The sequence below is a fragment of the Meleagris gallopavo genome, chromosome 3, assembly GCF_000146605.3.
Source record: "Meleagris gallopavo isolate NT-WF06-2002-E0010 breed Aviagen turkey brand Nicholas breeding stock chromosome 3, Turkey_5.1, whole genome shotgun sequence".
Classification (NCBI taxonomy): Eukaryota; Metazoa; Chordata; class Aves; order Galliformes; family Phasianidae; genus Meleagris; species Meleagris gallopavo.
The window spans coordinates 13974035-13993055 of record NC_015013.2 but is presented as its reverse complement, the minus strand read 5'-3'; the positions used below and the strand labels follow the sequence as shown (position 1 = coordinate 13993055).

The 19021-nt window shown below is 42.5% G+C and overlaps 1 protein-coding gene and 1 long non-coding RNA gene across 2 annotated transcripts in view; one reads left to right on the top strand and one right to left on the bottom strand.

The window, feature by feature from the left end:
- LOC104910130 overlaps positions 1 to 14663 on the top strand; it is a 41253-nt gene extending 26590 nt beyond the window's left edge. Inside the window, exons 2-3 of the long non-coding RNA XR_792819.3 lie at positions 9128 to 9253; positions 13316 to 14663. This is a non-coding gene — a long non-coding RNA (uncharacterized LOC104910130). The remainder of the gene's footprint in view (positions 1 to 9127; positions 9254 to 13315) is intronic.
- The window catches only part of BCL2 (BCL2 apoptosis regulator), an 89879-nt gene that overhangs the window by 13431 nt on the left and 57427 nt on the right, over positions 1 to 19021 (bottom strand). The window lies entirely within an intron of this gene.

Below are 19021 nucleotides of genomic sequence, written 5' to 3'. Positions count from 1 at the left end.
GTTCTTGAGCTTTGCTGCTATCAATCAGATCTCCTGCAGGTCTTGCAGGGCAGAAGTCTCAGCTCTCCTGTGTACCAGATGCTCACATTAATCGCTGGAGCAAGTCACGTGCTGCTCCTTACAGTCTGGCAGCACTGGCAGCTCAGGGTGAGGGCTGAGACAATCTAGAATGCCAGCCCTCTGAAACAACAGGTCCCTCGTGGTTTTCTTTGGAGCCTGGTGCTCCTGAGAGGAGACAGAGGCTGTGCTGCTGCAGGATGATGGACACAAGGGCGGTCACACTGCTGTCAACGGAGCCTGAAGCACCGCTATCAACAAGTTACACATACACATCCTTGGGAACAGCTGAAATACAGCTCAGCCTGCATTCCTATGGCCAGTCATTCAAAACAGAAACTAAAGGATTTGGTTAACTGCCTCTTTTTTTTTTTTTTTTTTAATGCCTGCATGTCCTTGCAGATCATTCACAAAGAGCTGAGCATTTATATTTCCTGTTGACGAACTTTGAAAGGGAGAATGCCAATGGAAATTGGATCTCTTAATGAACAAGTTCTCTGGATAGCAAGTCAGATGCAAATTCATGAAGTATTTAAATCTGTTGTTGTGACCTTGAACTAACACTGCTAGGAAGCAGAAGGCCCTTCACTTACGCAGGAAAGACTGGTAATTACTTGGTGCGTTGGTGTTTCCAAGGGAGCAGAAATGTCATGCTAAAGTTCAGATACTCAAAGGAAAAACTAAGAAACAAAATCACGAATATCAGCCAAATAAAAAAAAAAAGAAAAATGCATTACCTATGAAATCAGTGCTTGAAAGCTTTCCCACTCTTTAAGATAAATACGACTTCACAGATTGGAAGCTGCAGATCAAAATGGCTATAAGGTCCAAAATCTAGCCATTTGCTTTTCTGAAAACTTCTACATGCAGGTGGGCCTATATGGCAGAATGCAGTTCTAAGGAGAAAAGAGGGAGCTGACCTCACGCCAAACAAGCTGGCTTAGGGGCAGGTGTATGGATGCAAGTACTATAGGTGCATAAGAACAGTACAGCGAGCAGGCTAACTATTCCTGCTGTGAAACTTGTGCAACTGCTGCATAGGCACAGCTCATCTACCAGAAAGAATTGTTGGCTTCATTTGTGCACAAAGAACTACAGCACTGCCTTCTCTGTGTAGCAATGCGCACAGTGACTCCTGCCCAAGCAGCTGCTGCTGGAAGGCCAGGCTCTCTTGCCCAGGCACTTCCAAGTAGCCTCAAGAATTTCATTAAAGCATTCATCCACCCCACTGAAGTGCCAGAGGAAGTGGTTGCAGGAGCTGAGGGATTCATGTGTGGTGGAGGGAGAAGGGCCAGATCTGAAGTAGGTATTGCAGTTATCTAGAGGATTAACCACAAATAACTCTTGTGTGCCACACCTCCTGTTCTTGTCTCTTCAGATGACGACCTGTGTCCATCTAGACTCTCTCTGCATCACAGTTTAGCCATTATGGTCATCTTGCTTTTTCTTCATCAAGCCTTCGATCACAGATGTCTGCTGCTTCTGTCCCAGAGCGGGAAGCCACCAGGACTGTTTCCACCAGCTTTGCAATAGGAGGAGCTTCCTGCCACAGCAGCAACCCTCAGCTGGCAATGAATGACTGGAATCCAGAGTATAAGTGACATAACCCCCCCGGGAGCTGCCTTCAGAATCTCCTATAATTAACTGTTGCTGCTATAAGTTTAGACAAATCCAGGAAATCGCATGCAAAATTCTGTCTGATTGTCTATCTAATCTTCTTCTATCTAGGTTCTTGTACCACACACATTGCTGTGGTATCTGAGCATCTTGGTGCCTGGATGCAACTCAGTCGAACCCTTTTCAAGCTAAGCTGCTGGCCAAACATTACTTCTACCTGCAGCCAACTATATTGCCATGAACAAACGGCAAAGAAGCATCTTCAAAGGCTCTCCCAACGTACCAGCTTCTCTTGTCTTCCTTTCCCAGATAATGTAAGATTGGGAAACTTGCCAAGCATCACACTAAACTGAAAGAGACATTCAAATTGCTGCAAGTATAAGAGCCAAGGGAGCCCAGTCTGCCAGAATGTTATTGCAGCAGTCTCAAGGAGCTCACGGCATTAAGACTTCATTTTGTTGTGTGCCTGCCTGTCTAGGAGATGCATCACTGGAGGCCAGAAAAGCATTGCTTCCTCAATATTAAATACTAGCGGCTTGGACAACTGCAAGCCATTTGTTAGCTTCAAGCTTTTGAATCAGTTTTCTTTCTTTTAAGATTGGAGGCATTTGATCCTGTGGTTACTGTTGCTTGAAACAGAACTTCTGCTTTCAAGGGGGTTTCAAATACACTCCTTTCTGGTGAGCGTATAATCAAAGCAGGAACGCAGAAAGGGACCAACAGTCAAAAAGGTGATGAAAAGAAGCTGTGTTATTTCTGGATGAGAAATACTAGATATAGGTTTGACTGATTTAAGCCCCAGTAAAGGAAGAGAAAAGTTCAGAACTTATCTACATTTTAACTGCAAAGAAGCAGTCCTCCCCCCAGGATGAACAATTTATACTGATATCAAAGAGTATTCTGAGTCATTAACTGAAATATGTTGTGCTGGTAAAAGACAGTTATATCAGCAAGATTTTGCCTACATAAGGATTTGCAACAGCATAGTTTATATCCCTAAAAGAAGTCAGATGCTGAACCAATATGGACATACCGTACAGTGCAAACAAGGCCTGAAAAATGGGGAAGATTTTGCAGGCCAATGTTTTGGGCTGTGCGTTTGTTTTTACAAATTTGTATTTTAAAAGTTCCTCTATGTGTATAAGGACAGCAGTTAAAATAAAAAGCAATCACTTAGAACAACAAGAAACTAAAAGTGATCTAAAATCCCTTCTTTGTTTTATCTATTTATTCCCACAGCTTTATTCGCAGAGGTGGTGGGAGTCAGCGAAAGAAGCTGAGATGAGCCTATGATCATAGTATTAAGTTGATTTGACTATTAGATAACTTTAATTTAAATGTTCCCCACGGGGTTTCTGGTATTTTTTTCCTTATTTACTTCTTGAGACTATTTAATACTTTGACCTGAAGGAAGAAGATTTTGCACAAACAAGAGGATTAAAGGTTCAAATTAGTTAAAGATGAAACAAATCTACTGATTCACCAAAGCCCAGTGTTCCCAGTGTCACCAATAATATTATCATACATTACACTGTTAATATGCTTGAAATGCTGAAAAAAAAAAGGCATTTAAAGCATAGGCTACAGGTGGCATTTGCTTCAAAAAAGAAGTACTGTTCCATTGCACACTTTTTAATGAACTTCTCAGAATCACAGAATCACAGAATGGCCAGGGTTGGAAGGGATCTCAAGAATCATGAATCTCCAACCCCCCTGCCATGTGCAGGGTCACCAACCTCCCTATTTAATACTAGACCAGGCTGCCCATGGCCCTATCCAGTCTGGCCTTGAACATCTCTAGAGATGGGGCATCCACAACCTCTCTGGGCAGCCTGTTCCAGCACCTCTCTGTAAAGAACTTCCCCCTGACATCCAACCTAAATCTTCCCTTCCTCAACTTAAAACCATTTCTTCTTGTCCTGCCATTATCAACCTTTGTAAAGAGTTGACTCCTCTCTTTCTGTTCACAGGCTCCCTTTAGGTATTGGAAGGCTGCAATGAGGTCACCCTACAGCCTTCTCTTCTCCAGGCTGAACAAGCCCAGCTCCCTTAGCCTGTCTTTGTACGGGAGGTGCTCCAGCCCTCTGATCATTTTGGTGCTCCTCTGGACCCTCTCTAACAGCTCCCTGTCTTTCTTGTACTGGGGACTCCAGACCTGGACACAGTACTCCAGATGGGGCCTCACAAGAGCAGAGTAGAGAGGGACAATCACCTCCCTGTGCCTGCTGGCCACCCCTCTTCTGATGGAAACTGATGGAACTTCTATTCCACCCAAGTGGACATCCTGTATGTCTGTAATAACCATGGGATGTTAAATGGGCTCTTGTCATACCTATTTCACCTGGTATACTATTTTTATCATCTTTGTCACTGATATCCACTCCTAAATTGTACCTCTAAAACTTCACTCTTTTCATATCTTGGGTTGTTTGGTTTTTTGTTTGGTTTTTTTTTTTTGGCATTCTTTGTCCAAGTACTCACTTTCCATGTGTGACTGCTTGTTCCCTATGAGGACAGATTGAGAGCTGAGGCTGTTCAGCCTGAAGAAAAGAAGGTTCCAGGGTGACCTGATAATGGCATTTTAGAATCTAAAGGGGGACTATAAGAAGGAAGGGAACAGTCTCATTAGGAGGGTTTGTTGTGATAGTAGAAAGGGAAATGGTTTCAAACTAAAAGAGGGGAGATTTAGATTGGATGTAAGGAGGAAGTTTTTTACAGTAGGGGTGGTGAAGAACTGGAACAGGCTGTCCAGAAATGTGATGGATGCCCCATCCCTGGAGACACTCAACGTCAGGTTGCATGGGGCTCTGAGCAACCTGATCTCACCGTAGGTGCTCACTGCAGGGAAGTTGGACTAGATGGCCTTTGAGGGTCCCTTCCAACACAAACAGTTCTATGATTCCTTCCTTCTATGCCTCTGTGACCTTCCTTCCTTCATTGCCTGTTTTTCCTATTCATTTCCATGCATGCGGTATTGCCTTGCACGGTTTCTGCAGGGTATGCATGCATACAGAAGCTACACCTTTTCATGCTGATATATTGCTCTACAGAGTCGAACTTAGTACAAACACAAGGTTGTCATTGCTAGCTAATCATGCTTAAGCTGTGATCCCATCAGGCTTTAACTGCAGCTGGATGCCATAGTGCTGAGTGCAATTTAGGTGAGCGTAATTGCTAAGTCACATGCACTGTGAGGCAGCAGTGCTAGTGGGACTCTTCAAAGTTGTGTTCTGACACAGACGGGAATTTAACGGGAAGAATAGCCCTGCTTAGTTCTCTGTGAGGCTGCAACATACATTTTGCATCTAGGATAAAGCTAAACCGCAATAATGATCCTATAAAAGGAGGCAAAGTTGGGCAGAAGTGTTTGAAACCAGTTGTAGTTGGTTTGCTGCGAAACTGGCAAACCCTGCTGGAAAGCAGGAACATCTGGGCACTGTAGTTCAGCCCACTCAGTGAATACCCAGCATACAGCAGGTGAAACACAAGGGGTAAGCTTTATCGTGAAGCTGGTAGCCACTGAACTATATGATCTGTCTGAAGGTTTTCAGTCTCCTGGGTGAGGGAACAGCTTCTCAAGTCCTTCTTCTCTGCTCATTTTTTAAGAGTAGACTCAGAAGGAGAAAGATGAAGTTGCTCTTTGTTTGATTTCCTAGGTAGTGAAGTATGTTCTTATGTAACAGGTTTTTTTTTAAAGTGAAGTAATACCACCTTGAAGAGATGAAAGTTTTGATCCACGTACATAAGAGCTGCTCTACTGAATCAGCCTTGTGATCCATCTAGACAGTAAGACTTAGTGAGCCAGCTAATATCAGACTGTGATTAATATCAGAGTTAAGACTACTTTCTTCCTTTTGGGTTTCACTTTTCCAAGAAGGTGTAGTGCAAGGTGTCAAGAAATCTCTTCTAATATGTGTTTCTCCTGATCTGTTTGATCAAGCATAGGGGAGTAACTAAAATTCAAGTTACTACAGTTTTGTTAGCAGTTGGAGTTCTACACTGCTCACTGTTTCCTTTTCTTAAGCTGGAGATTATCAACAAAGACCAGCTAATGTCTTTACTATCCTAAAGTTGTTAAAATGCTTCTGAATTTCTAGTCTCAAATTTCTTGTCTTTGGAGATTCAGTTGTGTAGTGCTTGCCACTTAAACCTCATCTAAATAGTGCTTATGCTATGCTATCCTTCCACACAGCAGCATCTCCTCTGCTTCTATGGACCAGCCTTTCCTTCCTGAACACTTTGTAGGTCAATATAAGGTCAATATAATGTTGTAGCACTGTATTTCCCTACTGCCCATTATAATTGAAATCATCCTCCATGGCAAATACTCCAATTGTTCTTTTGCTTTTAAGCTTGTTAAATTTGTTAAATACTTACACTTACTCAACTCTTACATCCAATACCTTCCCAGTTTTACTGAATTCCCCTTTATGCTTTTACCAAAATTACGACTCTCTGATGATCATAATTGGCATCGTGTTCTCTGAATTCACAAGGTGCTGCCATATACACAGATGTCTTTAATAGACATATCTGACTAATATGTTCCCCAGATCCTCATAACTTCTTGCTTATTTGCCACGTCTACTTCTGTTCTGATTCTCTCCATTTTCTCTCCAAGGCTCTCCCTTCCCTAGGTTCTCTCAAGTATCTCAGTATCTCTCAAAGTAAAATGCCACCTCACACAATCTTTTTGGCCACACTCAGAAGTGCAGAGCTCCCGCTGCTGTGCCAGGCTTGCATATGAAACCAGGAACAACTTAGTCAAAGCGCTGTCTTGGACCTAGAGTTTGCCCATCTACCTAGTCAAATTAAATTAGTTCCCAGACAGTCTCCTGTTCTAAGCAAAGTTACTGTTCTTTTGACTGCATTCCCTGGGATGACTGAGGGTGTTTGCTTTGCTGGTCTCATTCTGACCGATGAGAAACCATCTTCTGTGATAGCATCTTCAGGAAGGTGACCTAACCTTTGGCTCTGGCTTCTTAAAACAAAGTCTTGGCCGGGCTGTATCTAAGGGCCACCCTCTCCTCCCACGTGATGTTAATCCTCTGAGCTTCCTCGATTTCTCACAGATATTTCTGGGATTTCAGAATATTTGAAAGTGAAGAAGCAGAAGCATTATGAGATGTAAGGTCCTTAATAGAAGATAACATATTTTAAGCTGTTCCCTAGTCAAAATAAGAATTGCTATCTTTTTGTCTGTCCTCCTTCAACTAAAATAATTAAAAATAACTAAAAAGTGAGCTTTTGGTTGTGCAAAAAAATGGTCAGTAGCAGCATTTCCCAACAGAGTTCTTTCTCATCCTCACTGTGATGTATCTCATTTCCTTCAACCTTTGAAAAATAAGCTTTCAAGTTAGATTCCTAAACGCATAAGTAGGCACTTAAATGAACAGACTGGTTTTCCTCTTTTGGTGGTCTGAGGATAGTTAGGTGCCAGCCTTTGAAAGTTTTGGACGAAGGAATACAAATTAAAGCTACAGTTTGAATGGAGACAACAGAAGCCAAACTCATGGTTCCAATTCTAAAATTCTAATATTCCGCATTAATAAACACTGCATCGATAATCATGTAATTAAAATTTTTTGAGGCATTAAAAGTCTTTTCTGAAAATCATGCTTGCATTTCCTGCACTATTTATTTAGCGGGTACCAGAATGGAGAAATGAGATGGTGAGAACAGAAAAAACTTTTCAGTGGGAAGAGAGAGGGAACTGGAGCTAGTCCTATTAGTAAGTAACCAAATAACTGAACAAGGAGTCCATTGAATAATGAGTGACAGGGAGAATGAACATAGCTATGGAGTCTCCACACTCCCAGTCCCAGGTATTTCAGTTACATAAAGGAATGACAAAAGTTCAAGACTGATAAGACAAAGTATTTTTGCACAGGATCCACAATTAGACCATCAGATTCATTGTTACGGGATGCTGAGACAGTGAGTGTAGCAAGCTTCAAAGAATATTACATTTCTTCTACCATGAACAAAACCTTGTAACGATTAATCTAAAATCATAAAAATTGGGAGCCTTCTGCTTGAAGGATTTCATCAATCTCTGAATTCCTGGGATTAGCGTGAGTTCCTCATGAGGTCTATGCAGGGCAGACGAGGGGCTGGGAAAGAGATTACTCTACATCTGCTTCTTGTGAGTACATTGTGGGTACAGCCTGTGCTGGATGGATCACGATTTTGTTGAAGAAGGTATGTATTAATACTTCTGTATTTTTAATGACATGAACTATTTTCAGAGAATAGAAAACGGGTGCACAGAACTGTGTCTGCAGTGTGCCAGGGGTAGCACGCTGGTGTCTTTCTCACAGTCGGCAATGCCTCCCTAGCTCCCTTCCTCCCTGTGCAAGCACTTTCACTCCTTTCCTTTCAGACCACTAACCAACCACTGTTGATCAACTCTCAAGCCCCAGCCCACCACTTTCACTCTCAGTCACTTGCCCACTACTGTCACTCTGCCATGGTGCACCTCACCCAACCCTTGCAGACGCCCACTCCTTCTTGCTCACCTCTTGAAGCTTTTCGTGTGGGCAGCGATATTTAACCAGGGGCTCAGAGAGAGCTGCTGGCACTGTGGTAGATACAGCAAATTCAAAGCACAAAAGGAGAACTGAGTGACAGTGGCACTTGGGGACATGGCATAATGGGCATGGTGAGGAGGGACCTGGTTAGACTTGATAATCTCAGAGGTCTTTTCCAACCTATGATTCTAGGTGGAAAATTCCTTATCCAGAAGCTTTGGCAGGTCTGGCTGTGTTAGAGGAACTGCAGGGGTTCAGCTGCTTCAAGCACTTCTGCAGTGCAACAACTACACCCACAGGAAGATTCCCTCGGGTTCAGTGAATATAATGACAGAGAGTGAGATACTCTTCCAGAAAGTGAGGCTGTTCCAGAGAAGAAGGAGCCTAACTGGGTATCCCCAGCTGCCTTCTGGAGAAACCTCTCCCTCTGTTGACTATATAGGGAAAGTCCTTGCCTATATACCCGAGTGTGAATGCCCCATGTAATCTCTGTATCTCAGTTCATCATCTGGGGATGATGGTCATAAAATGCTTGACTGAGGCATGTGGAGGAGTGTTCCTGGAAGGTGAGTGTTACTGCAGCTGTAGATCAGCTCCCACAGTGGGAAATTACAGGTTTCTCTGCATGTGCACAGAGCTGGGAAGTCCCATGCAAAGATGCTGTCCATGCCTGCTTAGATTAATGATATATATGAATTTCTCTGTTAGTACGGCAAAAAATGGTCATCATCATATTTTCTTTTGCAAGTTATAAATCACAGCAAATGTATTTGGTGCATTTATATTCCTGCATTAGTTTGCTCCAGTAAAACAAAGACTTCCATTTGCATTTGCATCTCTCATGATTTTTGCATATAAAACAATAATGAAAAGAAATTTCTCAACTACTCTTCAATCTGAACACTGCTTATCTTTTCTTTTAGCTTGCTGTTAAATGAAATATCATTTCAAGTTAAGGAAGGCATTATTTGACAAAACAATAGATATCACTCAACGCCTGTCAAGTTAAAGAGTAACTGGAAGTTACTACATTCTGATCCATTTATTATGTAAGTGTTAACGCAGAATCCATATATACTTTTCCACGTAAATAAATATTTAGACTAAGTACTAGAGATATATGTACATGCATATGTATTTATATATACTTATCTTTGTAAAACTGTGTCTATATTTGTTTACTGCTGAATAGATTGAGCAAGTAAGTGAAAAATCAAGATCCCTGTAAAGAAATTATCGTGTTACTGTTTTCCCAGCTAATGACCATGCTCTGAAATGGTAGGTTGGTTATAGTAGAGCTGAACATGGAGTGCTTGCATGGAGGTCTGTCTTGGAAAGCTCATGGAGGGTTTCCATTATGAGGTTCACTTGACCAAAAAGAAAAGATGTTTTCTTAATCCTCCTTGATTCTTCCTATATTTGCAAATATCACAGAGCCATCACACAGAATACTGGTTTATTCGAGCTTCCGCCTGAGACAGTGACCTGACCCCAGACCACTGAAGAACCGATCTCATCCCAGCTAGCAACTGCCTGTGTGAGACCTTACAGTCCTTGTCCTCCACAAACACTTCTTAAAACTATTGTCAATTAAATTTCCCAGAGTGAGGCAAAGAATGATAGCAGCATTTTACATGTTCACACATTCTCCAGACTGATAGAACGCTCAGTATATATTAAAAGGGAGCTCAGTCCATTCACAACACACAATAAGTGCACAATTCAATTAACTAATGCAATTCATATTTCATTAGGACAGAAGCTGTTTGTGACCTTAAACGGACAACAATTTCATGACAGCATTGTAGAATTTTAATTAGATAGGAAAATAACAAAGAAAAATGAAACAGAGGGAAAAAGAGCTGCCTGGCAGAATTGTTCCAAGGAACTTAAAAACAAAAGATGCATTTGTTCTCCTACGTCCTCCTCCTCCTTCCCCCTTACTAATGATGCAGAGAACAAAACGTTATTGCCTTTATTTGGCTCTGATTAACCATTTGTAGAGAAGGCTGTCATCTCAGCATTGAGGGTATGCACCTGGTGGCACCAAAAGACACAGAAAAGAGAAATGCAAGGTCCTGCCTTTACCTTTTGTTCAAGAGTATCTAAGTGAAGACAACTCCCTTAAGAAGAATTCTATACCAGTTTTGTATCAGTTTTTCATTTGTGAAGGAAAGTGGTAAACCAGCAAAAACAACAGATGCAATTAATAAAATTAATTGTTAATACAGTTGTTACAAAATAGCACACAAAATCACCCTGCATAAAGGGCTGTGATTAAAACGGAGATGGATTCCAAAGTTAAGCTGCAATTGCTTCAATATTTCTTTCTGTGATACTCTTAAGAAAATGAGGAAGGCTTAATAAGGTTAGTTATTATGATTCTGTAGTAATTTAATATTAAATCCGAAGTATTCCCATCTATGCTGACCCCTATGTGAGAAAAATGGCTCCCTGCAGTCTGTAATTCAGTTTCATTAATTATATATCGCCAAAACGGTGCCCTGTATTTCAGAAACATGTAGGGAAGGTATCCTTTTTGTTTTATACAGTGCATTTAAAGAGATGGTAGAAGAATGAAACTACCAGGTCAGAGTTCATGGTCTGTCAGACATGATCCTCTCCCCTCGCCCCTCTCTTGAACAATGACTTCTGCTGCTAAGATACAATCAGTACAAAAATTCTGTCAGATTTTGCATTAAAGGCAAGATGCTGCAATAAGGAAGCCGAAGAATAGCAAGATATGTCTGTTTAATCAGGATATTTGTTGATCTGGGTCAATAACAAGACTGTTATTTGTCCCTGACCAGTGGGTGGCAATGGCAGCAAATGGCTTAGAGGAGACAAGAACTGATTTTGATAAACATGTCCAGATGGGTATTTAAATCAGTAAATATATTGCTCTGTGGAAAGAGAGGTCTCTTTAAAAGTAATTTTAAACCAGTGTTTACAGTAAGTTCCTTGTATCTATCAGTCGCTAAATGATACAGATATGCTCTTAAAATTAAATTTAAGCCAGCAATGTGATCAGCGAAGAAAAAGAAAATAACTTTGCCTTCTCCGATCCTAACACCTCCGATGTTTCTTTATAATGCATTATATCAAAGTCCCATTGTCTGTACCAGGAAGTCACAAATATCAATATTATTTAGTACTGTTTTTCTCAAACTTACTCTGAGCTAAAGCTCATTTTACTGGAATGGATTTAGTTATTTTATTGGCAGTATTGTCAAATAACTTCTTAGTGCAATGAAAGCATCAGAAAGTACAGCTGCTAGATGAGAGAGATCGTGAAAAGGGAGTTTCCAGAACTCACTGATATTAGCCGCTCACCCATACATTCCCTTCCTCTCAAGTTTCAAGATGAGATTATCATTAAAAAAAGGCCGACTTGTCACAAAAAAAAAAAAAAAAGAAAAAGAAAAAAAAAGAAAGAAAGAAAGAAGGAAAGAAACTGTCTGAACAAATCTACAAATAAACCAGCTTGGGGAATTCCCACGTCTGTGCCTGACCTCCACAATCAAAATAAGGCATCCTCAGTGCGATAAAGCATTGCCGCCATTTTTTCGCCCTTAACCCTTCCCCGACAATATGTGACCACCACAGCTCGTGCTTCACCAAAGCTGCACCTGAACTGTGGGCAGCCCAACCTCTACCAGACCCACGGCTGTCCGGGGGTGACATCAGCAGGGCCCAGCTCAGGGATGGAGTGGTAAGCTGGCCCCGTGCAGGAGCCCATCCCAAGCTACTTACTGTAAGGAGAACTGCTGTGCAGCCAGATTGCTCTGTACACTTTCCTTTTGATCTTTGTTCCCCTTAAGTTTTTGGCTTTGCTATTGGAGGAAGTGCATCCCAGCAAAACCATCGTCTGTCAGACCTGCTGGCCAGGGCTGACCACGATGGAAACACCACAGAAAGCTGCTGTGTTCGCTGGGTAAGAAGTACCACATAGGCCCATCAGCACTATGTCATTCAAGTTTTCTTTTTAATTGTTTTTTTGTGCCTTTTGTATGCTTAGATTTACTAATTCAACGTGTAGCTTTTCTTAGAGTGTTGCAAAGCTGGAGTCAGTCCCTGCTGCAGTGCTGGGATCTGCTCCGAACAACCACCGATGCCACCGACGGCTTTTAGAGAGAAGGAAACTGAGGCTAAAGAGCAAAGTACTTCTTGCCTTGCATTGTTCTTGGAGACTATTTCTGGCACACAGGAAGGACTCACAAAATCACTATCATACTTATTTTTGTTAAGCCCGTACGTGACTTGAAGTATTCCAGAGATGTGTGTCAAGCTCTGAGAACTGATGGCAAATTTCATTCGCTGGTTAGAGGTAGGAAAAGAAGTATGGCACTCCTGGGGCTGGCTGGAAGAGCTCTATTATAAATGGAGGGGAAACAGCCTTCAAACGCTACACGAAAATATTAACGGGAGTAGCTCCAAATATTGTAGTCTAAAACGAACACTTTGATAATCATAACAATGTGGTTTGAAAAGCATCACTTTAAAAGGTCAGCTCTAACACCCTCTGACTGCACATTGAAAGCATAGCGGATATATTGAGTCATACATATTGTTCATTGTCATTTGCATTTGGTGAAATCCCTGTATTCTACCCAATTTAGCAAGCAAGCACCGCCTCGGGCTCCCTTGGCAATACCGAGCCTGAATGTTGTTACTGTTTGTTGCTCTTAAACAACATCTTGTCCCATCCTGCAACAATATATCACTCAGCGTTCTTTTGATAAATTTTTGTCATTTAAAGCATGTGAGTCATTGTGCATAAATGGAAAGAAGGGCAACGGCACACTAAAGCGAGATGGGTATTTTGGGATTCACCTCTGGGATACTTCCACGCACATTGCTCGGAGCAAAATGGCCATCTATGGCAGCCTGCAGGCAGCCACCAGTATGTGACAATGCAATAACCCAACTCTGCAATTGTGTAGATAAAGACCTTCTGCTTAATTCTACAAACACCACGTAGCGTCCGGCTGTACTTCGAGAAAAGGCTCTTGAATTCAAGAAAAACTTTATGCATTCCAGCATTTTTCTTAAAATGTACTCAGGATTTGACCTCACGCTGTTCTCTCATTTTTGCATATTGCCACGATTAGGGACTGCCTGACTTTCCAACCATCATGTGAGCAATGTTTCCAACCAGAATACGGCGGAAGCTGTCCTCACCCTTCCGGGGGCTACACCTGAAGAGTAAGCAAATTTTGTGGGTATTTTAAACCTTGTTTTATTTTCTATGAGCAACGTGAAGATGAGTCATTCGTGCTTGGGTCGGAATGTATAGTTGGTAAACATTGGTGGTGAGAAATCCTATTGCTAGATTTGTAAATAAAAACAGTCCTGGCCTTCTAGAGGTGTAAATAAAAACAGTGCTGGCTGCAGTTCTGTTAGTGATGGGAATCTTGGGTAGGAGAGGCAGGGAACACTGAGTGGCACACTCAGCTGGGCATGACTGCTAGGGCACACGATCCCAAGCCATCCAGCCCAAGGGAGATAGCAGGGGGAGAGGTGCTTCTCTGTGTCACCACACTGACACAAGCTGTGAAGCAGTTCTGAATGAAAAGAAAAATAAAAGGCCTTGTGCAGATGCATGTATACAGAACAACGCAGAGCCTAATGCAAAGGCCGCTGAAGCTAAAGAGAGACTTGCATTCTGCAATGAGCCCTGTGCACTTAGTTTACCCTCCATACACTTTTTCTTAAACTGACAGTTTGAAGAAGGCATTAGCCTGTATCGTGGAAAAGCACGTGTCATGAAGAAACTGCTCAGGAGAGCAATCGCTTTCAAGTGCATCTGCTTCTGTAAAACATAAGGCTTTTCTAGTGCCCTGAAAATCATGATGTTTGCAAGGATTACATTAATGTTCTCCATACACGAGCCATGTGCCTCAATATGTACAGAAAGACCAGCACTGAGAGAACTTCATGTAGACCCCTAACCGAAGATGCTCAAGCAATATGGAAGGGAAACGTGGAAAGGGAACCTGGTGGTTCGCTCCTTCTCTGCTCGCCAACATAAGTGCACAGGACTCCTACTGTGGCAAGATGCTGAATGCCAGACATGGAGCACTCCCTGGCTTTGTTGTACTGGGGCTACTCCAACGTTGTCCTGCCCAGCAGGCTGAGTCTCCCTGTTCCCACCCAGTGACTACAACTCTGCATCACTCCACTACTGCCTGGCCATGCAAAGCATGTGTGAGACCCAGCACATGCCTCCAGTGACACCAGGTTGGAGTTACCCTGATGAGTAATAGCGTGTAAAACTCAATTACATTCAGATTCATAGGCGCCTGCTACTTCAAATGCTAAGAGTGGGGAAATCTGCCCTACAGGAATGAGGATGGGGGCAAACTTTTATTAGCCTCATGTTGGCTTTATCTATTTTAAATGTTTCATTATTGTAGGGAGAGAAGTGCCATTGTTAACAGCATTACAGGCAGTCAGCTGCACTCAATTTAAAATTAAAAGGGGAAGAAGAAAGAAGTGAAAAGAAAAAAAAAAAAGGGTCTGCTTGATGTACTGCAGTATGGCAGGCGATGGTAGCTTGCCCCAGAAACGCTTTATTGAATCCAGCTCTTCTGTACAAAAGAATTTGTTAACCTCCTCGTGATGCCAAGTTTGCTAAAATTGGCCCAAGCAAGGCTGCTCCCACAAGCCGTAAGAGCTGTGTTCACTGATCAGCACTTAGTCCAAAGGTTGCATCTACAAGTAAATACTGTCAAGCTGTGCACACAACAGAGGCTGTCCTGGCTCTGATGCCCTGCCACTTCCCTGCCCAGGGCAGTGCTGTTGAAATCAGGAGCAAAGCTCAGCTGAGGCCAAGGCACAGCTATACGTGTTGGGTGAAAGGATGGCATTTGGGACTGCAGAAAGGCCACTGGTGAGGTAAGAGACCCTTCTCCTGCCTTGCCCCAGTGCAGCACCAGTGCATCCTGTGGCCACCTGATCCTGGCAGGCTGGGTGTACCTGCCCTCAAGGATCCTAGTGCAGTACAGGTCCACTCCAATAAAGGTAGCTCAGCATAAAGACTAGCAGTTCCAGATGTGTTCTGCTTGAAAAGTAATACCGCATGAGTACAATCCTTCTGTTGCTTGGGATCTTTGCTTTTGGAAACGTTCTTTTACTGGGCTTGTAAAGCCCTGCTTTACACAGCCCCCGGGTCTGCCTCATCCTGCAGTGCCCATTCAGCTCCCCTGCAGCCTCAGTGTGAATGAAAGAGTCCCTGCAGAGCAAACAGATAAGGGTTTGGAGGAACCGGTCGATATATTTAGATAAGGTGTGACAAGGATACGTGGCAACCCGCGTCTTTGTCAGCTCTCGGTGGTGTAAAGATTACAAGAGTGGAAAATAGAAATCCCCATGTTAGCTGCTTCAGGCTGAGTCCTCTTCTGCACCGCTGTTAATCGACACCGCTGTAACCATGGAGCCGGCGTACAGTGCGGATAACGCGGCGGCATTATTCGGAAACTCAAACACAGAGATACAGCCGGAAAGTCCTAAGCCTCCCCAGAAAATGAATCCGCTGAGCCCGGCTCAGCCACCTGCCCCATTACATACATTGTCCTTACCAAGGAGATGCTGGAAGTTTAAAAATAATTCAAATGGTGTTAGTCATCCTTGAAATGGCCAAATGAAGATTAGAGCAAAGCAGCAAAAAAAAAACAACCAAAAAAAACCCCCGACAGCTTAACTGAATATAATGTGACATTAAAGGGTATGTAAATATTTATGTGTAATTTTGTAACAGTCGACTATATTCTGCACTTTTTTTTTTTTTTTTTGCTCACGCAATGATTCCTGTGCTCATTAACTGGAACTTCTTGATGGGGCCAAGAGGAAAAAAACCTCGAACAGCATCGAATATGAAACAGGTTTTGAGAGAAGAGCCACTTGCATGACGAAGACTGTATTCAATTGCTTCTGCTGTTTTCTTACAAGGAAGCAGCTGAGCAGTTTTAAATAATGGAAGAAAAGGGTCTGCTTACAGAACAAACTGGAAATGAGACTCTACCTGCATCTGCAGAATACATGGCCAAAGTCTCCTCTGGCTACACTTGAGCTTGTGTTTATAACAAACCTAAACCAGACATGTTTCATCCTTGTCTTCTCTCAGCTATGTATATATAAATATGTACACACAGAGGACAAAAAGTGCAAGTCAGTCTTTATAAAATCCCCTCTATCTTTAGCAGAAAATTTTTCTGCTGTGTCAAATTCAGAATGCAGTGCAAAACCAAAATCTACAGAAGAGTATTTTGAGACCAATTTAGTTTTGAGGGGATTTTTTTCTCACAGATAAACATGACATTCAATCTATGAACTTACCTGTCTTGGGTATAACACTGTGTGTTTGTAAGACGATGCATTTAGCATTGGAAATTCACCAATTACACATTATAAAAACGCTGTTGCTAATCAAATTTCACAGAAAATCTTATCAAAATACTTATGGGGAAAAAGAAACTACCAACATCCCATAGCATCTGCACGATGTTCCTGCTGGCAGCTCACACCACACTATTACCCACCAGCAAAATACCAGTCAGCCTGCATCCAAGGGCTGATGTGTAAGCACAATGACAGGTGCCTCTGTCTACCCAGTTTCCTTAAAAACAATTTATAAAAACTTTACTGATAGCTTAGGCCAAACATTCAGCTGTGATTTTGACTTGGGTTTTCATCCAGTGAGTCCACCAGATTTCGAGTGGCGTTTTGGCCTGAGGCACACCTCCCACCCATCTGATCGGAAGGCTTTCCAGTTGCTTCTAATACGTAACGCTGAACCCTTCAACAGCTGGAACAGTTGTGCAGGCACTAAAAGACCCAGGCATCCACACCGATTGCTGTTAGGATCAGGCCTTACAAAAAGAGATGTTTATTATCCTTGTGCTACCATCACGTTCTGCTAAGAACCACAAACCTACAAGGCTACTCTTTAGGAGAATATCCCTCTATAAGTGGGTCTCCCTTCTGTTGAAGTTTTCCCATTTAAAAGCAAAGCAAAACAAAACAAACATTTAAAATTAGGCACTGGAAGAGGATGATCCCACATCTCTCATCCAGTCCAACTCAGTTTGCAGTGGTGTCCAACACAGCTACCACCAGCCAAACAAAATGGCTTCCAGAAGAAACACGGCATCTGGGGAATCACTACCCATGGAAAGATGCTTTGAAGGAAGTCATGGCTGCCCTCAGCCAGCTCTCTGTGAAGACCAGCCCAATGCATGTGGTGATAATGCCTGAAGTTGCAGGCATTTCTCTCAGTGCTTTGCAACCCTAACATTTGGACTGGTACCAGAAAGAAGAAGCTAATGGCCAAATGCAGTTGTAAATGCTGCTTACGTTTTAGCAAAGTGTAAGTCAACAGATAGATCCCTACAATCCAGGAAAAGATGAGTTATAATGTCCCTGCTTTACCTTCAAGAGCCAAGGATACTGTAATAATCATGAGCTTAAATGGAAATCAAGTACTTTTTTCCCTCTAACATTTGCTTCAAAGAATCCTGAATTAACTCTAGACATAATAATGATACAAACAGTCGTGTGATCACTTAGGGCAGGCACATGCCAGCTGTCAGAACGTAACACTGTGTACAGGTTTTTCCCCTAGGTAGAAAAAAACCCAACATTTTCCAGCACAAAGTTCTGTAGAGTGATCAACAGCTGCAATGGGGTGGTAGCAATATCGCCTGGTTAGCAAAGCCTAATGCCTAGCTTCAGAAGAACTGTTTCCAGCGATGTAGAGATTTCTGGGGTACTTCCCACGCTGATTTTGATGCACTGGATCTTTAGCTAGGAAAAAAATAGCATGCTGCTTAGCAGATATCAGAGACATGCAAGAGCAAAGATCCTGTGGAGAGGACCAAGTCACCTGCTGTTCCTCTGCCTCACCTAAACCCCCACCAGCATCCCTAGACTCTCATGTCCCAAGACAAACACTTGAGGAAAAAGGAGCCCAGCAGCATCCCATCTGCAGAGCCAAAGGGGCAAATCCTGTCTGGAGAAACAGAGAGTTTAAGCAAGTTCCTCTGCCCAGGCTGTTGGTGGGGCTGCCCAAGTTGTCATGTTACTGCTTGCAGACAGAGAACACCATGCTAAAGTGTGTTTTACCTGCATATCCCAAACACTCTGCATTTGTTCAGCTTGGATGGGTTCAGCAGTTCAGTTCACGTAAGCTCAGGCTAGTCTGAACCTGTTAAGTGCTCAATTACGCCTGATTTGCTGCACCTCTTGCTTTAATTTGTGCGTAGCTGGATTCTGCTTTTTTTTCCATGACACAAGCATTTCACCAGTCTCTTGGAAAAGGTGTTTAGCTGAAAAGCACAGAGCGGTAGGAAATTGTTTGCTCTCAGTATGCTTTGACAGAAATAAAGTCAACATGATAGATTAGTACTGAGCAAGTGGAAGCTACCACTCCCAAGATGTCACACTCACGCTTCTGCAAGGAGTGAACTAGAGCTTTGAATAAAGTACCAGCAACATCGCCACAATATACATCACTTAGAGCAAAATAAATGCCACAGAGAAAATTGTTATAAGCTCATGCTGAGCCATACAAAGCCCAATAAATGTTGCTTGTCACAGAGCAAAGCACGCAGAGGAAATTATGTCTGCACCGCAAAAGTGTGTGTCTGGATGTAAAACTAGGTGGATGGATCAGTTCTTCATCTGGTGTAAGTCAGAAAAGCTGCAGAGATTTCAGTCAGGTTTTAGATCATTATTCCTAATGAGCTCCTGCTCCATAAATTCAGCAGAGATGCTTGGTTTACAAGGCCACTGCTTTGAAAATTTATAATCTTCCTCTT